The following is a 17,797-nucleotide window of genomic DNA, read 5'->3' as shown; positions in this document are numbered from 1 at the left end:
TTGTTGTTTAAAAGTTTAGTTTTGAACAGTTAAAGAACAATATGCTAAATTAACATTTCCCAAGAAAAAAAGATATTCAATTAAAAAGATTCATCTTTTAATAATTTACTACCAAATAGAATACATTGTAACATACACATTACTGTTTATTTATATCTATATATTTACAATTAGAATCCCATAGGATTTTAATTTGTCCCATGGGATATTAAAAATCCCATGGGATAATAAAAATCCCATGGGATTTTTTTTGTCCCATGGGACTACAATAATCCCATGGGACAAAAAAAATCCCATGGGATTTAACCAAAATCCCATGGGATAATGGTAAATCCCATGGGATTTTGCCCTGTCCCATGGGATATTGAAAATCCCATGTTTTTATAATTCAAATTGCAAAATAAATATGAAAGTAACTGTAGAAAACCAATGAAATTATTGAATCCCATGTAATTCTGCACATTTTGGTTATATACATGATATTGTAGCTCTTGTTTGAGGCGGCGGCGGATTTGCAAATGAGTGTTTTGCAAATTAAAAGTGTCCAGTGTTATAGATTGGTCACAAAATAGTATCAAGTTTAAATCAATATCAACTCCATAAGCAGACAGTTTATCAAGGAGTGTGATCCTGTTAATATTGTATGATGACAATCAAAAAAATTATGTTGGTTGTCTTCACATTTATATAAACATTTAGGACAGGAAGGTTCTTTTGTCAAAAATTCATGAAACAAGTGAGAATTTAAATTACTTGCATCGTTTCGTAATTGACAATGATGTTAAATTTTCTTATACCTGAACAAAAATATTTAGGAGGAATCTCTGGTTTATATAATTTATCAAGTACAGATTAGAACTGGTTAATCGACAAAGCATTTTTAGCATTAGTATCTTATTCATTCCAGAGTTTAACAACAGAAGGGATGAAACTTTTATGATATGAAACTGTTCTGCACCTTGGGATGGTATAATTCTGAGAGTCTCTCCTAAGATTGTAATCATTCGGTGTGAGAAAACAAGGTTCTAATAAATCTATCATATAACTTGGAGAAAATCCATTTTTTATTTTATAAAATGTAGTAAGTTTATGCTTCTTCCTTCTGTCTGGTAATTTTTCAAGACCTATTTCATTGTATATTTTTTTAAGAGAAGTTGTACGTCGGAGACCAGTAATAATACGAGCAGCTTCAATTTGAACACTTTCTAATAAGTTAGCTTCTTGTAAAGTACAATTATCCCATATAATGTTTGCATATTCTAGAATAGGGCGAATAATTGCTGTATAAATTGTAATAAGTACATTTCGATCCAAACTATATTTTACTTGTCTTAATAAATGTAATCTAGAACATGCTTTTTTATAAGTTGCATTTATATGTAATTTCCAATTAGCCTTACTCTCAAAGTTTAGACCTAGGTGACAGTGACTTTTAACTTCTTTTATTTGGTCCCCTCCAATGCCAAAGTATAAAGGGGGAGGATTGATATCTTTTCTAGAAAATAAAAGGGTTTCTGTTTTGGAGGGATTAAAGGTTACAGCCCAGTTTTCAGCCCATGTTTTAATCCTCCCAAGATTATCAGTCAAAGACATAGAAACAGTATCATAGTCATCATCAATAATGGCATATAAAGAGGTGTCATCTGCAAATAATCTAATATGATTACTCATATTTTCCACAATGTCATTAATATAAGTTAAAAAAAGGAATGGACCCAGTACCGAGCCTTGGGGTACCCCAGCACTGGTACCTTTTTGAGATGAATAAAACCCATCCAAAACAACTTTCTGGCATCTGTCACCTAGGTAATCTCCAATCCAATCAATTAAATTACTATGGATACCAAAAACTTTCAATTTATATAGTAAACCATCACATCATGCCAAACTTTGTCAAAAGCTTTGGAAATATCGCAAAAAATAAAGCGAATATCTTTTCCTTGATCAAGATTGGAAATAATAGTATTATATATTTCTGCTAGTTGATTTACTGTACTATCACCTGGTTGAAAACCAAATTGAAATTTACATAATAAATTGTGATCTTTCATGTAATTAAACAAATGCTTGAATAAAATTTTCTTCATAATTTTGGATATGATACTTGTAAGCGAAATAGGTCGGTAATTAACTGGATCATGACAACTTCCCTTTCCCTTAAAAATAGGAGGGAGCGATCACTATTGTGTTTCTGTGTAGAAAGTTACGATGTTAAACTGTATGATATAGTTATAGAGCCCATCTTCGCTAGCCAAAGGTTGCTGTCTCCTCCTAGGAGGGAGCGATCACTTTTGTGTTTCTGTGTAGAAAGTTACGATGTTAAACTGTATGATATAGTTATAGAGCCCATCTTCGCTAGCCAAAGGTTGCTGTCTCCTCCTATGAGGGAGCGATCACTATTGTGTTTCTGTGTAGAAAGTTACGATGTTAAACTGTATGATATAGTTATAGAGCCCATCTTCGCTAGCCAAAGGTTGCTGTCTCCTCCTATGAGGGAGCGATCACTATTGTGTTTCTGTGTAGAAAGTTACGATGTTAAACTGTATGATATAGTTGTAGAGCCCATCTTCGCTAGCCAAAGGTTGCTCTCTCCTCCTAGGAGGTAGCGATCACTATTGTGTTTCTGTGTAGAGAGGTACGATGTTTAACTGTATGCTATAGTTATAGAGCCCATCTTCTCTAGCCAAATGTTGCTCTCTACTCCTATGAGGGAGCGATCACTATTGTGTTTCTGTGTAGAAAGTTACGATGTTAAACTGTATGATAGAAGTTATAGAGCCCATCTTCGCTAGCCAAAGGCTGTCTCCTCCTATGAAAGGTACAAACTGTATGATATAGTTATAGAGCCCATCTTCGCTAGCCAAAGGTTGCTGTCTCCTCATAGGAGGTAGCGATCACTATTGTGTTTCTGTGTAGAAAGTTACGATGTTAAAATGTATGATATAGTTGTAAGAGCCCATCTTCGCTAGCCAAAGGTTGCTCTCTCCTCCTATGAGGGAGCGACCACTAGTGTGTTTCTGTGTAGAAAGTTACGATGTTAAAATGTATGATATAGTTATAGAGCCCATCTTCGCTAGCCAAAGGTTGCTGTCTCCTCCTATGAGGGAGCGATCACTATTGTGTTTCTGTGTAGAAAGTTACGATGTTAAACTGTATGATATAGTTATAGAGCCCATATCTTCGCTAGCCAAAGGTTGCTCTCTCCTCCTATGAGGGAGCGATCACTATTGTGTTTCTGTGTAGAAAGTTACGATGTTAAACTGTATGATATAGTTATAGAGACCATCTTCGCTAGCCAAAGGTTGCTCTGTCCTCCTATGAGGGAGCGATCACTTTTGTGTTTCTGTGTAGAAAGTTACGATGTTAAACTGTATGATATAGTTGTAGAGCCCATCTTCGCTAGCCAAAGGTTGCTCTCTCCTCCTATGAGGGAGCGATCACTATTGTGTTTCTGTGTAGAAAGTTACGATGTTAAACTGTATGATATAGTTATAGAGCCCATTTTCGCTAGCCAAAGGTTGCTCTCTCCTCCTATGAGGGGACTGGACTGTAACTTTAGGCTAGCAAACATGTTGTAAAGATAGAAACCAGGAGTTATCCTTGAATTTTACTGTGTTCTTTTTTAAACGAATTCAAATGTAATGTTAAAGCATTGAATATTTTTTCTGAACTTCATTATAAGGTATCATTGTCAGGTATACCACTAGTATATATGTATATACCAGGAAACATGTACATGTATTGCACTACTTTAATCGTTTCTGTTATTTATTAGATATAGGTTACACTGTTAATTTATTTATATTTATAGGTTACTATTGTTGCTTTTTACATACATAATTGTACGTGTAAGTCAATAGATCTCTACATCAAAAACAACACAATCGTAGAAATCTTTGTTCAACTATAAAACATAGTATTTTTTAATGTCCTACACATGTTTTTATCCTATCTGTAATTACAGCTTGGAGTATCTATTTAAACCTTATAAGTCATATGCACATTAAGAAATGATACAATAAATTACATGCACGTTAGACGTAGGAAGAAGAAAGACATGAACACAGTCATGGGTGTTGGTGAAGTTTGCATTGCTGCTGGAGTTTTTATCACGTGAATTCTATTTTTTTTAAAGACGTCATCTTTAACATTGATTCATTTCGCTACAAGTAATGGTGTGGTTCATAAAGATAGATTGATGCATTTTATTAAAAAGAAAACGTTTTAAGTTAATTACTTTAACCGAATGAGTTTGTCTCTTTGAGGCATGCATTGATGAATTTATGATGATTTCATATCCTTCCGATATTTAAATGTTGCTGTTTTTTAATGTATGACTGAATTCAACGTGACCATGTTTTAAGTTCTTATGAGCAGATAGGGCATACTGAAATATTCGATGTTGGTATTGAGCATTCGTGTGCTTATTTCAGTTGAACGTGTTTAGATTAAAGGAAACAACTATGATTTCGAATCTTACAAATTTCAATAACAATATCAACTGAAGCCCGATAGAGTGACTGGGGGGATAGAAAAATGAAACTAAAATGATACACCTGAACGACAACCACTGAATTACAGGCTCCTGACTTGGCATTTCCAAATGGGGTGGGGCAAAACTAGTTTGTTGGCGCCAAATCCTCCCCTTAACCTACAACAGTGTTGTAACGGCATACTATATGAATAAACTTGGATGGAGAGTTGTCTCATTGGCAATCATACCACATTATCTTATATCTATGAGAAACAGCAAAAACAAAACCAACAGTCACTCACTTACAGGCTACTGACTTTGGACAGGCACATATAGAATGTGCTAGTAGGCTTGACACAATTTGAGGGCATCAACCATCCCTAATCAAGGACAGTGATGTAACAGTGCACCATAAGAACGAACTTTAAATAACAGTGGGAAAATGCTTAACTCATGAGATGGATACAAATAGAAAAACATCTAGTACAAAAACTATAGTGGACGTTACAGGGTACTTATATATCCTGGAAACAAAACGACTCGTAGTATAGATTTGAGAGTACTCACAGTTACTGACAGCTAGTTCAAAGACAAAAACTCTTAATAAAACGATAAAGCATCTTAAATTAAAATATCAACCAGTTCACATTTAACATCGAATGAATTTAGCGTAAAGACGTCATCAACAGTCAGAAAAAAACATGACTGTGTGCAAGGTCAGGATGACCAAGATAGAGGTATAGACAAGTTGTAGGGTCATGAATATGCATATTATGTTGATATAAGGTAGCATAATCAATATTAATATCAATAAAGCAAAATTCAAAAATTTAGCTACAGAGTTAAATTGGTAAACTTTTAGAACAAATTCTCAGACACGTCCTGTCAGAATATGGACGTTAAATCCGACGCCCCGTGTAAAGAGAGTGCCACAACCTTGCAACAGTTCTTTCATAGGTGGGTCGGTAGGTGATCTGTTGCAAGATTTAAGTTGGTCCCTATCAAATTTACCATAGTTTCCCTGACATTGATCACGAACGGCCTCTACTACAGAACACACTTATTGTATTCATTGTTAATTTGTCCTGACCATGCATAACATATTTGTCACTGGACGTTAAGCAACACGAACTCAATCAATTAATTAAACCCTGTTTTCCAGTGGTTGTCGTTCGATGCTCTGTTGTATAGTTAAACCCTGTAATCCAGTGGTTGTCATGCGATGCTCTGTTGTATAATTAAACCCTGTTATCCAGTGGTTGTCGTTCGATGCTCGGTTGTATAATTAAACCCTGTCATCCAGTGGTTGTCGTTCGATGCTCGGTTGTATGATTTTAATTAAATCCTGTTATCCAGTGGTTGTCGTTCGATGCTCGGTTGTATAATTAAACCCTGTTATCCAGGGGATGTCGTTCAATGCTCTGTTGTATAATTAAACCCTGTTAAACAGTGGTTGTCGTTCGATGCTCTGTTGTATAATTAAACCCTGTTATCCAGTTGTTGTCGTTCGATGCTATGTTGTATAATTAAACCCTGTTATCCAGTGGTTGTCGTTCGATTCTCTGTTGTATAATTAAACCCTGTTATCCAGTGGTTGTCGTTCAATGCTCTGTTGTATTCTATTAATTAAACCCTGTTATCCAGTGGTTGTCGTTCGATGCTCTGTTGTATAATTAAACCCTGTTATCCAGTGGTTGTCGTTCGATGCTCTGTTGTATAATTAAACCCTGTTTACCAGTGGTTGTCGTTCGATGCTCTGTTGTATAATTAAACCCTGTTATCCAGTGGTTGTCGTTCGATGCTCTGCTGTAAACTATTAATTAAACCCTGTTATCCAGTGGTTGTCGTTCGATGCTATGTTGTATACTATTAATTAAACCCTGTTATCCAGTGGTTGTCGTTCAATGCTCTGTTGTATTCTATTAATTAAACCCTGTTATCCAGTGGTTGTCGTTCGATGCTCTGTTGTATAATTAAACCCTGTTATCCAGTGGTTGTCGTTCGATGCTCTGTTGTATAATTAAACCCTGTTTACCAGTGGTTGTCGTTCGATGCTCTGTTGTATAATTAAACCCTGTTATCCAGTGGTTGTCGTTCGATGCTCTGCTGTCAACTATTAATTAAACCCTGTTATCCAGTGGTTGTCGTTCGATGCTATGTTGTATACTATTAATTAAACCCTGTTATCCAGTGGTTGTCGTTCTATGCTCTGTTATATACTATTAATTAAACCCTGTTATCCAGTGGTTGTCGTTCGATGCTCTGTTGTATAATTAAACCCTGGTATCCAGTGGTTGACGTTCGATGCTCTGTTGTTTAATTAAACCCTGTTATCCAGTGGTTGTCGTTCGATGCTATGTTGTATACTATTAATTAAACCCTGTTATCCAGTGGTTGTCGTTCGATGCTCTGTTGTATAACTAAACCCTGTTATCCAGTGGTTGTCGTTCGATGCTCTGTTGTATAATTAAACCCTGTTATCAAGTGGTTGTCGTTCGATGCTCTGTTGTATAATTAAACCCTGTTATCCAGAGGTTGTCGTTCGATGCTCTGTTGTATAATTAAACCCTGTTATCCAGTGGTTGTCGTTCGATGCTCTGTTGTATACTATAAATTAAACCCTGTCATCCAGTGGTTGTCGTTCGATGCTCTGCAGTATACTATTAATTAAACCCTGTTATCCAGTGGTTGTCGTTCGATGCTATGTTGTATACTATTAATTAAACCCTGTCATCCAGTGGTTGTCGTTCGATGCTCTGTTGTATAATTAAACCCTGTTATCCAGTGGTTGCCGTTCGATGCTCTGTTGTATAATTAAACCCTGTCATCCAGTGGTTGTCGTTCGATGCTCTGTTGTATAATTAAACCCTGTCATCCAGTGGTTGTCGTTCGATGCTCTGTTTTATAATTAAACCCTGTTATCCAGTGGTTGTCGTTCGATGCTCTGTTGTATAATTCAACCCTGTCACCAAGTGGTTGTCGTTCGATGCTCTGTTGTATAATTAAACCCTGTTATCCAGTGATTGCCGTTCGATGCTCTGTTGTATACTTTTAATTAAACCCTGTTATCCAGTGGTTGTTGTTCGATGCTCTGTTGTATACTATTAATTAAACCCTGTAATCCAGTGGTTGTCGTTCGATGCTCTGTTGTATAATTAAACCCTGTTATCCAGTGGTTGTCGTTCGATGCTCTGTTGTATAATGAAACCCTGTTATCCAGTGGTTCTCGTTCGATGCTCTGTTGTATACTATTAATTAAACCATGTCATCCAGTGGTTGCCGTTCGATGCTCTGTTGTATAATTAAACCCTGTTATCCAGTGGTTGTCGTTCGATGCTCTGTTGTATAATTAAACCCTGTTATCCAGTAGTTGTCGTTCGATGCTCTGTTGTATGATTAAACCCTGTTATCCAGTGGTTGTCGTTCGATGCTCTGTTGTATACTATTAATTAAACCCTGTTATCCAGTGGTTGTCGTTCGATGCTCTGTTGTATGATTAAACCCTGTTATCCAGTGGTTGTCGTTCGATGCTCTGTTGTATACTATTAATTAAACCCTGTTATCCAGTGATTGTCGTTCGATGCTCTGTTGTATAATTAAACCCTGTTATCCAGTGGTTGTCGTTCGATGCTCGGTTGTATAATTAAACCCTGTTATCCAGTGGTTGTCGTTCGATGCTCTGTTGTAAAATTAAACCCTGTTATCCAGTGGTTGTCGTTCGATGCTCTGTTGTATAATCAAATCCTGTTATCCAGTGGTTGTCGATCGATGCTCTGTTGTATAATTAAACCCTGTTATCCAGTGGTTGTCGTTCGATGCTCTGTTGTATAATAAAACCCTGTCATCCAGTGGTTGCCGTTCGATGCTCTGTTGTATACTATTAATTAAACCATGTCATCCAGTGGTTGTCGTTCGATGCTCTGTTGTATAATTAAACCCTGTTATCCAGTGGTTGTCGTTCGATGCTAGGTTGTATAATTAAACCCTGTTATCCAGTGGTTGTCGTTCGATGCTCTGTTGTATACTATTAATTAAACCCTTTTATCCAGTGGTTGTCGTTCTATGCTCTGCTGTATACTATAAATTAAACCCTGTTATACAGTGGTGGTCGTTTGATGCTCTGTTGTATACTATTAATTAAACCCTGTTATCCAGAGGTTGTCGTTCTGTGCACTGCTGTATACTATTAATTAAACCCTGGTATCCAGTAGTTGCCGTTCGGTGCTCTGTTATATACTATTAATTGAACCCTGTCATCCAGTGGTTGTCGTTCGATGCTCTGTTGTATAATTAAACCCTGTAATCCAGTGGTTGTCGTTCGATGCTCTGTTGTATAATTAAACCCTGTTATCCAGTGGTTGTCGTTCGATGCTCTGTTGTATAATTAAACCCTGTTATCCAGTGGTTGTCGTTCGATGCTCTGTTGTATACTATTAATTAAACCATGTCATCCAGTGGTTGCCGTTCGATGCTCTGTTGTATAATGAAACCCTGTTATCCAGTGGTTGTCGTTCGATGCTCTGTTGTATAATTAAACCCTGTTATCCAGTGGTTGTCGTTCGATGCTCTGTTGTATAATTAAACCCTGTAATCCAGTGGTTGTCGTTCGATGCTCTGTTGTATAATTAAACCCTGTAATCCAGTGGTTGTCGTTCGATGCTCTGTTGTATAATTAAACCCTGTTATCCAGTGGTTGTCGTTCGATGCTCTGTTGTATAATTAAACCCTGTTATCCAGTGGTTCTCGTTCGATGCTCTGTTGTATACTATTAATTTAACCATGTCATCCAGTGGTTGCCGTTCGATGCTCTGTTGTATAATTAAACCCTGTTATCCAGTGGTTCTCGTTCGATGCTCTGTTGTATAATTAAACCCTGTTATCCAGTAGTTGTCGTTCGATGCTCTGTTGTATGATTAAACCCTGTTATCCAGTGGTTGTCGTTCGATGCTCTGTTGTATACTATTAATTAAATCCTGTTATCCAGTGGTTGTCGTTCGATACTATTAATTTAACCATGTCATCCAGTGGTTGTCGTTCGATGCTCTGTTGTATAATTAAACCCTGTTATCCAGTGGTTGTCGTTCGATGCTCTGTTGTATAATCAAATCCTGTTATCCAGTGGTTGTCGTTCGATGCTCTGTTGTATAATTAAACCCTGTTACCAGTGGTTGTCGTTCGATGCTCTGTTGTATAATTAAACCCTGTCATCCAGTGGTTGCCGTTCGATGCTCTGTTGTATACTATTAATTAAACCATGTCATCCAGTGGTTGTCGTTCGATGCTCTGTTGTATAATTAAACCCTGTTATCCAGTGGTTGTCGTTCGATGCTAGGTTGTATAATTAAACCCTGTTATCCAGTGGTTGTCGTTCGATGCTCGGTTGTATAATTAAACCCTGTTATCCAGTGGTTGTCGTTCGATGCTCTGTTGTAAAATTAAACCCTGTTATCCAGTGGTTGTCGTTCGATGCTCTGTTGTATAATCAAATCCTGTTATCCAGTGGTTGTCGTTCGATGCTCTGTTGTATAATTAAACCCTGTTACCAGTGGTTGTCGTTCGATGCTCTGTTGTATAATTAAACCCTGTCATCCAGTGGTTGTCGTTCGATGCTCTGTTGTATACTATTAATTAAACCCTGTCATCCAGTGGTTGTCGTTCTATGCTCTGTTGTATAATTAAACCCTGTTATCCAGTGGTTGCCGTTCGATGCTCTGTTGTATACTATTAATTAAACCCTGTTATCCAGTGGTTGTCGTTTGATGCTCTATTGTATACTATTAAATAAACCCTGTTATCCAGTGGTTGTCGTTCGATGCTATGTTGTATACTATTAATTAAACCCTGTTATCCAGTGGTTACCGTTCGATGCTATGTTGTATACTATTAATTAAACCATGTTATCCAGTGGTGGTCGTTCGATGCTCTGTTGTATACTATTAATTAAAAAAAATTGAGAATGGAAATGAGGAATGTGTCAAAGAGACAACAACCCGACCAAATAAAAAACAACAGCAGAGGGTCACCAACAGGTCTTCAATGTAGCGAGAAATTCCCGCACCCGGAGGCGTCCCTCAGCTGGCCCCTTAACAAATATATACTAGTTCAGTGATAATGAACGCCATACTAATTTCCAAATTGTACACAAGAAACTAAAATTAAAATAATACAAGACTAACAAAGGCCAGAGGCTCCTGACTTTGGACAGGCGCAAAAATGCGGCGGGGTTAAACATGTTTGTGAGATCTCAACCCTCCCCCTATACCTCTAACCAATGTAGTAAAGTAAACGCATAACAATACGCACATTAAAATTCAGTTCAAGAGAAATCCGAGTCTGATGTCAGAAGGTGTAACCAAAGAAAATAAACAAAATGACAATAATACATAAATATTGTCATCCAGTGGTTGTCGTTCGATGCTATGTTGTATACTATTAATTAAACCCTGTTATCCAGTGGTTGCCGTTCGATGCTATGTTGTATACTATTAATTAAACCATGTTATCCAGTGGTTGTCGTTCGATGATCTGTTGTATAATTAAACCCTGTTATCCAGTGGTTGCCATTCGATGCTCTGTTGTATAATTAAACCCTGTTATCCAGTGGTTGTCGTTCGATGCTCTGTTGTATACTATTAATTAAACCGTGTTATCCAGTGGTTGTCGTTCGATGCTATGTTGTATAATTAAACCCTGTTATCCAGTGGTTGCCGCTCGATGCTCTGTTGTATACTATTAATTAAACCCTGTTATCCAGTGGTTGTCGTTCGATGCTCTGTTGTATACTATAAATTAAACCCTGTTATCCAGTGGTTGCCGTTCGATGCTCTGTTGTATACTATTAATTAAACCCTGTTATCCAGTGGTTGTCGTTCGATGCTCTGTTGTACAATTAAACCCTGTTATCCAGTGGTTGTCGTTCGATGCTCTGTTGTATACTATTAATTAAACCCTGTTATCCAGTGGTTGTCGTTCGATGCTCTGTTGTATACTATTAATTAAACCCTGTTATCCAGTAGTTGCCGTTCGGTGCTCTGTTGTTTACTATTAATTAAACCCTGTCATCCAGTGGTTGTCGTTCGATGCTCTGTTGTATAATGAAACCCTGTTATCCAGTGGTTGTCGTTCGATGCTCTGTTGTATAATTAAACCCTGTTATCCAGTGGTTATCGTTCGATGCTCTGTTGTATACTATTAATTACACCCTGTCATCCAGTGGTTGTCGTTCGATGCTTTGTTGTATACTGTGGATTCATTTATTTTCGTGGGTATCAATTTTCGTGGATTAAGGAAAACGTGCATGTTCGTGGATATTTGATTTCGTGGTTTTGCCGAAGTCTGCAGACAAGCCTATAGAAAATTTATTTTTCGTTCTACATTTAATTTCGTGGTTCACCTATACCCACGAAATCCACGAAAATTGGTATCCAACGAATAATAATGAATCCACAGTACTATTAATTAAACCCTGTCATCCAGTGGTTGTCGTTCGATGCTCTGTTGTATACTATTAATTAAACCCTGTTATCCAGTGGTTGTCGTTCGATGCTCTGTTGTATACTATTAATTAAACCCTGTTATCCAGTGGTTGTCGTTCGATGCTCTGTTGTATACTATTAATTAAACCCTGTTATCCAGTGGTTGTCGTTCGATGCTCTGTTGTATAATTAAACCCTGTTATCCAGTGGTTTCCGTTCGATGCTCTGTTGTATACTATTAATTAAACCCTGTCATCCAGTGGTTGTAGTTCGATGCTCGGTTGTATAATTAAACCCTGTCATCCAGTGTTTGCTGTTCGATGCTCTGTTGTATAATTAAACCCTGTTATCCAGTGGTTGTCTTTCGATGCTCTGTTGTATAATTAAACCGTTGTCGTTCGATGCTCTGTTGTATGATTAAACCCTGTTATCCAGTGGTTGTCGTTCGATGCTCTGTTGTATAGTTAAACCCTGTTATCCAGTGGTTGTCGTTCTATGCTCTGCTGTATACTATTAATTAAACCCTGTTATCCAGTGGTTGTCGTTCTATGCTCTGTTGTATAATCAAACCCTGTTATCCAGTAGTTGTCGTTCGATGCTCTATTGTATACTATTAATTAAACCATGTCATCCAGTGGTTGTCGTTCGATGCTCTGTTGTATACTATACAATTATGGCCCGTTGAAAAGGTGAATATCCAAAATTGTCAACACGAGAAGGTTATTTCAATGAGGGCGCAGCCCGAAGTGAAATAACTTTTAAGGGTTGACAATTTTGGATATTCATCGATTCTAAGGGGCCACAATTGTTTTATTATACCGAACTAACAGTGGAAATGCCTTTCGAACACTTTCTATATTTTTTAACTTTACATAACAAAGTCAAAGACAAACTGACGTTTAAAAATACATTTGTGACATTGTGTTCTAGAATTTCTAGAGTGTACAACAAAGGTAGAATCTTTTTGTGAAATATTGATGGCCCTGAAAAGGACCGTTAATCTTTAAGAGCTATCATCAGCTGCTGGCACTCTAATTCATGTCCAATGCCTTATTTCCTCGACTCTCGGTGGGCTTCCAGTGTAATGTGAACGCTGCCATTTTGTTTATTTACGTCTGTGACGTCATTTTCATGGGAGATAACTCAAGTACAAATCAACAATCTCAAAAGGTTATTCGCCGGTGAATAATAGGGTTATTCACCGATGGTGGAAATTTTTAGTGTTATATAATTCGTCCTTCCTTACAATTGAATGAAAAACAACTGAATTATCCCATGTCACGTGATAACATTTCACCCAATAGAATTGTTTAAAATATATGTAAGGTATAATAATATTAATACACCTTTATATCGCTATTTGTCCGCCATTACTGGATATCACACAGGTTCCCGTATAAAATTGTTGACGTCACAAAACAAAACATCTGACGCCACAATGGAAAAGTGATTGTTGTATGCGTCAAAAGTTCAAGCGGCCGGGTCAGCCGGGATTAGCGATAAGGTGTATTAAACCCTGTTATCCAGTGGTTGTCGTTCGATGCTCTGTTGTATAATTAAACCCTGTTATCCAGTAGTTGTCGTTCGATGCTCTGTTGTATACTATTAATTAAACCCTGTTATCCAGTGGTTGTCGTTCGATGCTCTGTTGTATACTATTAATTAAATCCTGTTATCCAGTGGTTGTCGTTCGATGCTCTGTTGTATACTATTAATTAAACCCTGTTATCCAGTGGTTGTCGTTCGATGCTCTGTTGTATAATTAAACCCTGTCATCCAGTGGTTGCCGTTCGATGCTCTGTTGTATACTATTAATTAAACCATGTCATCCAGTGGTTGTCGTTCGATGCTCTGTTGTATAATTAAACCCTGTTATCCAGTGGTTGTCGTTCGATGCTAGGTTGTATAATTAAACCCTGTTATCCAGTGGTTGCCGTTCGATGCTCTGTTGTATACTATTAATTAAACCCTGTCATCAAAAATGTCAATTTTGTCGTCACAAAAATGAATTTTGTCGTCACATAATTGACTTTTGTCTCAACAAAATTGACAAAATGTCAATTTTGTCGTCACAAAAATGAATTTTGTCGTCACAAAATTGACTTTTGTCTCAACAAAATTGACAAAATTGACTTTTGTCTCAACAAAATTAACAAAATTGACTTTTGTCTCAACAAAATTAACAAAATTGACTTTTGTCTCAACAAAATTAACAAAATTGACCTTTGTCTCAACAAAATTAATTTTTGTCTCAACAAAATTGACAGAATTGACTTTTGTCTCAACAAAATTAACAAAATTGACTTTTGTCTCAACAAAATTAATTTTTGTCTCAACAAAATTAATTTTTGTCTCAACAAAATTGACAGAATTGACTTTTGTCTCAACAAAATTAACAAAATTGACTTTTGTCTCAACAAAATTGACAAAATTGAATTTTGTCTCACAAAATTGAATTTTGTCTCACAAAAGTTAATTTTGTCTCACAAAAGTCAATTTTGTCTCACAAAATTGAATCTTACCTCACACAATTGACTTTTGTGATTTAATTTCCATATCAGGTAACAAAAGTCAATTTTGTATGCAAATATGTTTAAATTTGCATACCTTTTAGACAAAATTGTCTTTTGTCATGACAAATATGAATTTTGTCTACAAAAATAAATTTTGTCATGACAAAAATGAATTTTGTCTACACAAATGAATTTTGTCATCACAAAATTGAAGTTCTCACAAAACAAGTCTGTAGCACATAGTTTTGTAAGACAAAAATGATTTTGTTATGACAGAATTGAATTTTGTACAAAACCACAAGAGTCCCATTCGGCGCCCCGTAGTTATCCAGTGGTTGCCGTTCGATGCTATGTTGTATACTATTAATTAAACCATGTTATCCAGTGGTTGTCGTTCGATGCTCTGTTGTATAATTAAACCCTGTTATCCAGTGGTTGCCATTCGATGCTCTGTTGTATAATTAAACCCTGTTATCCAGTGGTTGTCGTTCGATGCTCTGTTGTATACTATTAATTAAACCGTGTTATCCAGTGGTTGTCGTTCGATGCTCTGTTGTATAATTAAACCCTGTTATCCAGTGGTTGCCGCTCGATGCTCTGTTGTATACTATTAATTAAAACCTGTTATCCAGTGGTTGTCGTTCGATGCTCTGTTGTATACTATTAATTAAACCCTGTTATCCAGTGGTTGCCGTTCGATGCTCTGTTGTATACTATTAATTAAACCCTGTTATCCAGTGGTTGTCGTTCGATGCTCTGTTGTATAATTAAACCCTGTTATCCAGTGGTTGTCGTTCGATGCTCTGTTGTATACTATTAATTAAACCCTGTTATCCAGTGGTTGTCGTTCGATGCTCTGTTGTATACTATTAATTAAACCCTGTTATCCAGTAGTTGCCGTTCGATGCTCTGTTGTATACTATTAATTAAACCCTGTCATCCAGTGGTTGTCGTTCGATGCTCTGTTGTATAGTTAAACCCTGTTATCCAGTGGTTGTCGTTCGATGCTCTGTTGTATAATGAAACCCTGTTATCCAGTGGTTGTCGTTCGAAGCTCTGTTGTATAATTACACCCTGTTATCCAGTGGTTGTCGTTCGATGCTCTGTTGTATACTATTAATTAAACCCTGTCATCCAGTGGTTGTCGTTCGATGCTTTGTTGTATACTATTAATTAAACCCTGTCATCCAGTGGTTGTCGTTCGATGCTCTGTTGTATACTATTAATTTAACCCTGTTATCCAGTGGTTGTCGTTCGATGCTCTGTTGTATACTATTAATTAAACCCTGTTATCCAGTGGTTGTCGTTTGATGCTCTGTTGTATACTATTAATTAAACCCTGTTATCCAGTGGTTGTCGTTCGATGCTCTGTTGTATAATTAAACCCTGTTATCCAGTGGTTTCCGTTCGATGCTCTGTTGTATACTATTAATTAAACCCTGTCATCCAGTGGTTGTCGTTCGATGCTCGGTTGTATAATTAAACCCTGTCATCCAGTGGTTGCTGTTCGATGCTCTGTTGTATAATTAAACCCTGTTATCCAGTGGTTGTCTTTCGATGCTCTGTTGTATAATTGTATAATTAAACTGTTGTCGTTCGATGCTCTGTTGTATAATTAAACCCTGTTATCCAGTGGTTGTCGTTCGATGCTCTGTTGTATAGTTAAACCCTGTTATCCAGTGGTTGTCGTTCTATGCTCTGTTGTATAATTAAACCCTGTTATTCAGTAGTTGTCGTTCGATGCTCTGTAGTATACTATTAATTAAACCATGTTATCCAGTGGTTGTCGTTCGATGCTCTGTTGTATAATTAAACCCTGTTATCCAGTGGTTGTCGTTCGATGCTCTTTTGTATAATTAAACCCTGTTATCCAGTGGTTGTCGTTCGATGCTCTGTTGTATAATTAAACCCTGTTATCCAGTGGTTGTCGTTCGATGCTCTGTTGTATAGTTAAACCCTGTTATCCAGTGGTTGTCGTTCTATGCTCTGCTGTATACTATTAATTAAACCCTGTTATTCAGTGGTTGTCGTTCTATGCTCTGTTGTATAATCAAACCCTGTTATCCAGTAGTTGTCGTTCGATGCTCTATTGTATACTATTAATTAAACCATGTCATCCAGTGGTTGTCGTTCGATGCTCTGTTGTATACTATTAATTAAACCCTGTTATCCAGTGGTTGTCGTTCGATGCTCTGTTGTATAATTAAACCCTGTCATCCAGTGGTTGTCGTTCGATGCTCTGTTGTATAATTAAACCCTGTTATCCAGTGGTTGTCGTTCGATGCTCTGTTGTATACTATTAATTAAACCCTGTTATCCAGTGGTTGTCGTTCGATGCTCTGTTGTGTACTATTAATTTAACCCTGTTATCCAGTGGTTGTCGTTCGATGCTCTGTTGTATACTATTAATTAAACTCTGTCATCTGGTGGTTGTCGTTCCATGCTCTGCTGTATACTATTAATTAAACCCTGTTATCCAGTGGTTGTCGTTCGATGCTCTGTTGTATAATTAAACCCTGTTATCCAGTGGTGGTCGTTCGATGCTCTGTTGTATACTATTAATTAAACCCTGTTATCCAGTGGTTGTCGGTCGATGCTCTGTTGTATACTATTAATTAAACCCTGTTATCCAGTGGTTGTCGTTCGATGCTCTGTTGTATACTATTAATTAAACCCTGTCATCCAGTGGTTGTCGTTCTATGCTCTGCTGTATACTATTAATTAAACCATGTTATCCAGTGGTTGTCGTTCGATGCTCTGTTGTATAATTAAACCCTGTTATCCAGTGGTTGTCGTTCGATGCTCTGTTGTATCATGGAAGTAATATTTAGAAGGAATAACAACGACTAATTAGCATGTATTTATAGCATGCTGAGCTCTGTACTAAAGTCATACGATTTCATCCAATTATAGTCTCAGCGGTAAGACGCCTTTGGTTACTATCTGCGTTACCGCGGTTGTAAAAGGCATCTGGAATTTCTTATCAGTCACGTGGTTTTATCGAGTCCGGTAATTATAGCGCACCTGTGGGAAACCCCTAGTTTATTAATAACAAGGTAGCGCTGTATCACATAGAATATCTACCTTTAGAAAGAAATCGAATGGTGAAAAAAACTTGAAAAACGGACGAGAATTGTTCAAACTACAGCAGTTTAACATGGAAAATTGTATTTAATTTAGCATATTTTTGCTTTTTACCGTTTGTTTTAAACTGTTCTAAAAGTATTTTCCGGTTAAAAGCGGATCCCGAGTTAAACAGTTAAATACCGATGAATCGATCAGGTTTCACATGATGTTTAACAAAATAATGTAGGCAAATGTAGGCATAGATTTTT

The sequence above is a fragment of the Mytilus galloprovincialis genome, chromosome 7, assembly GCF_965363235.1.
Source record: "Mytilus galloprovincialis chromosome 7, xbMytGall1.hap1.1, whole genome shotgun sequence".
Lineage (NCBI taxonomy): Eukaryota > Metazoa > Mollusca > Bivalvia > Mytilida > Mytilidae > Mytilus > Mytilus galloprovincialis.
This window is presented reverse-complemented; position numbering follows the sequence as displayed.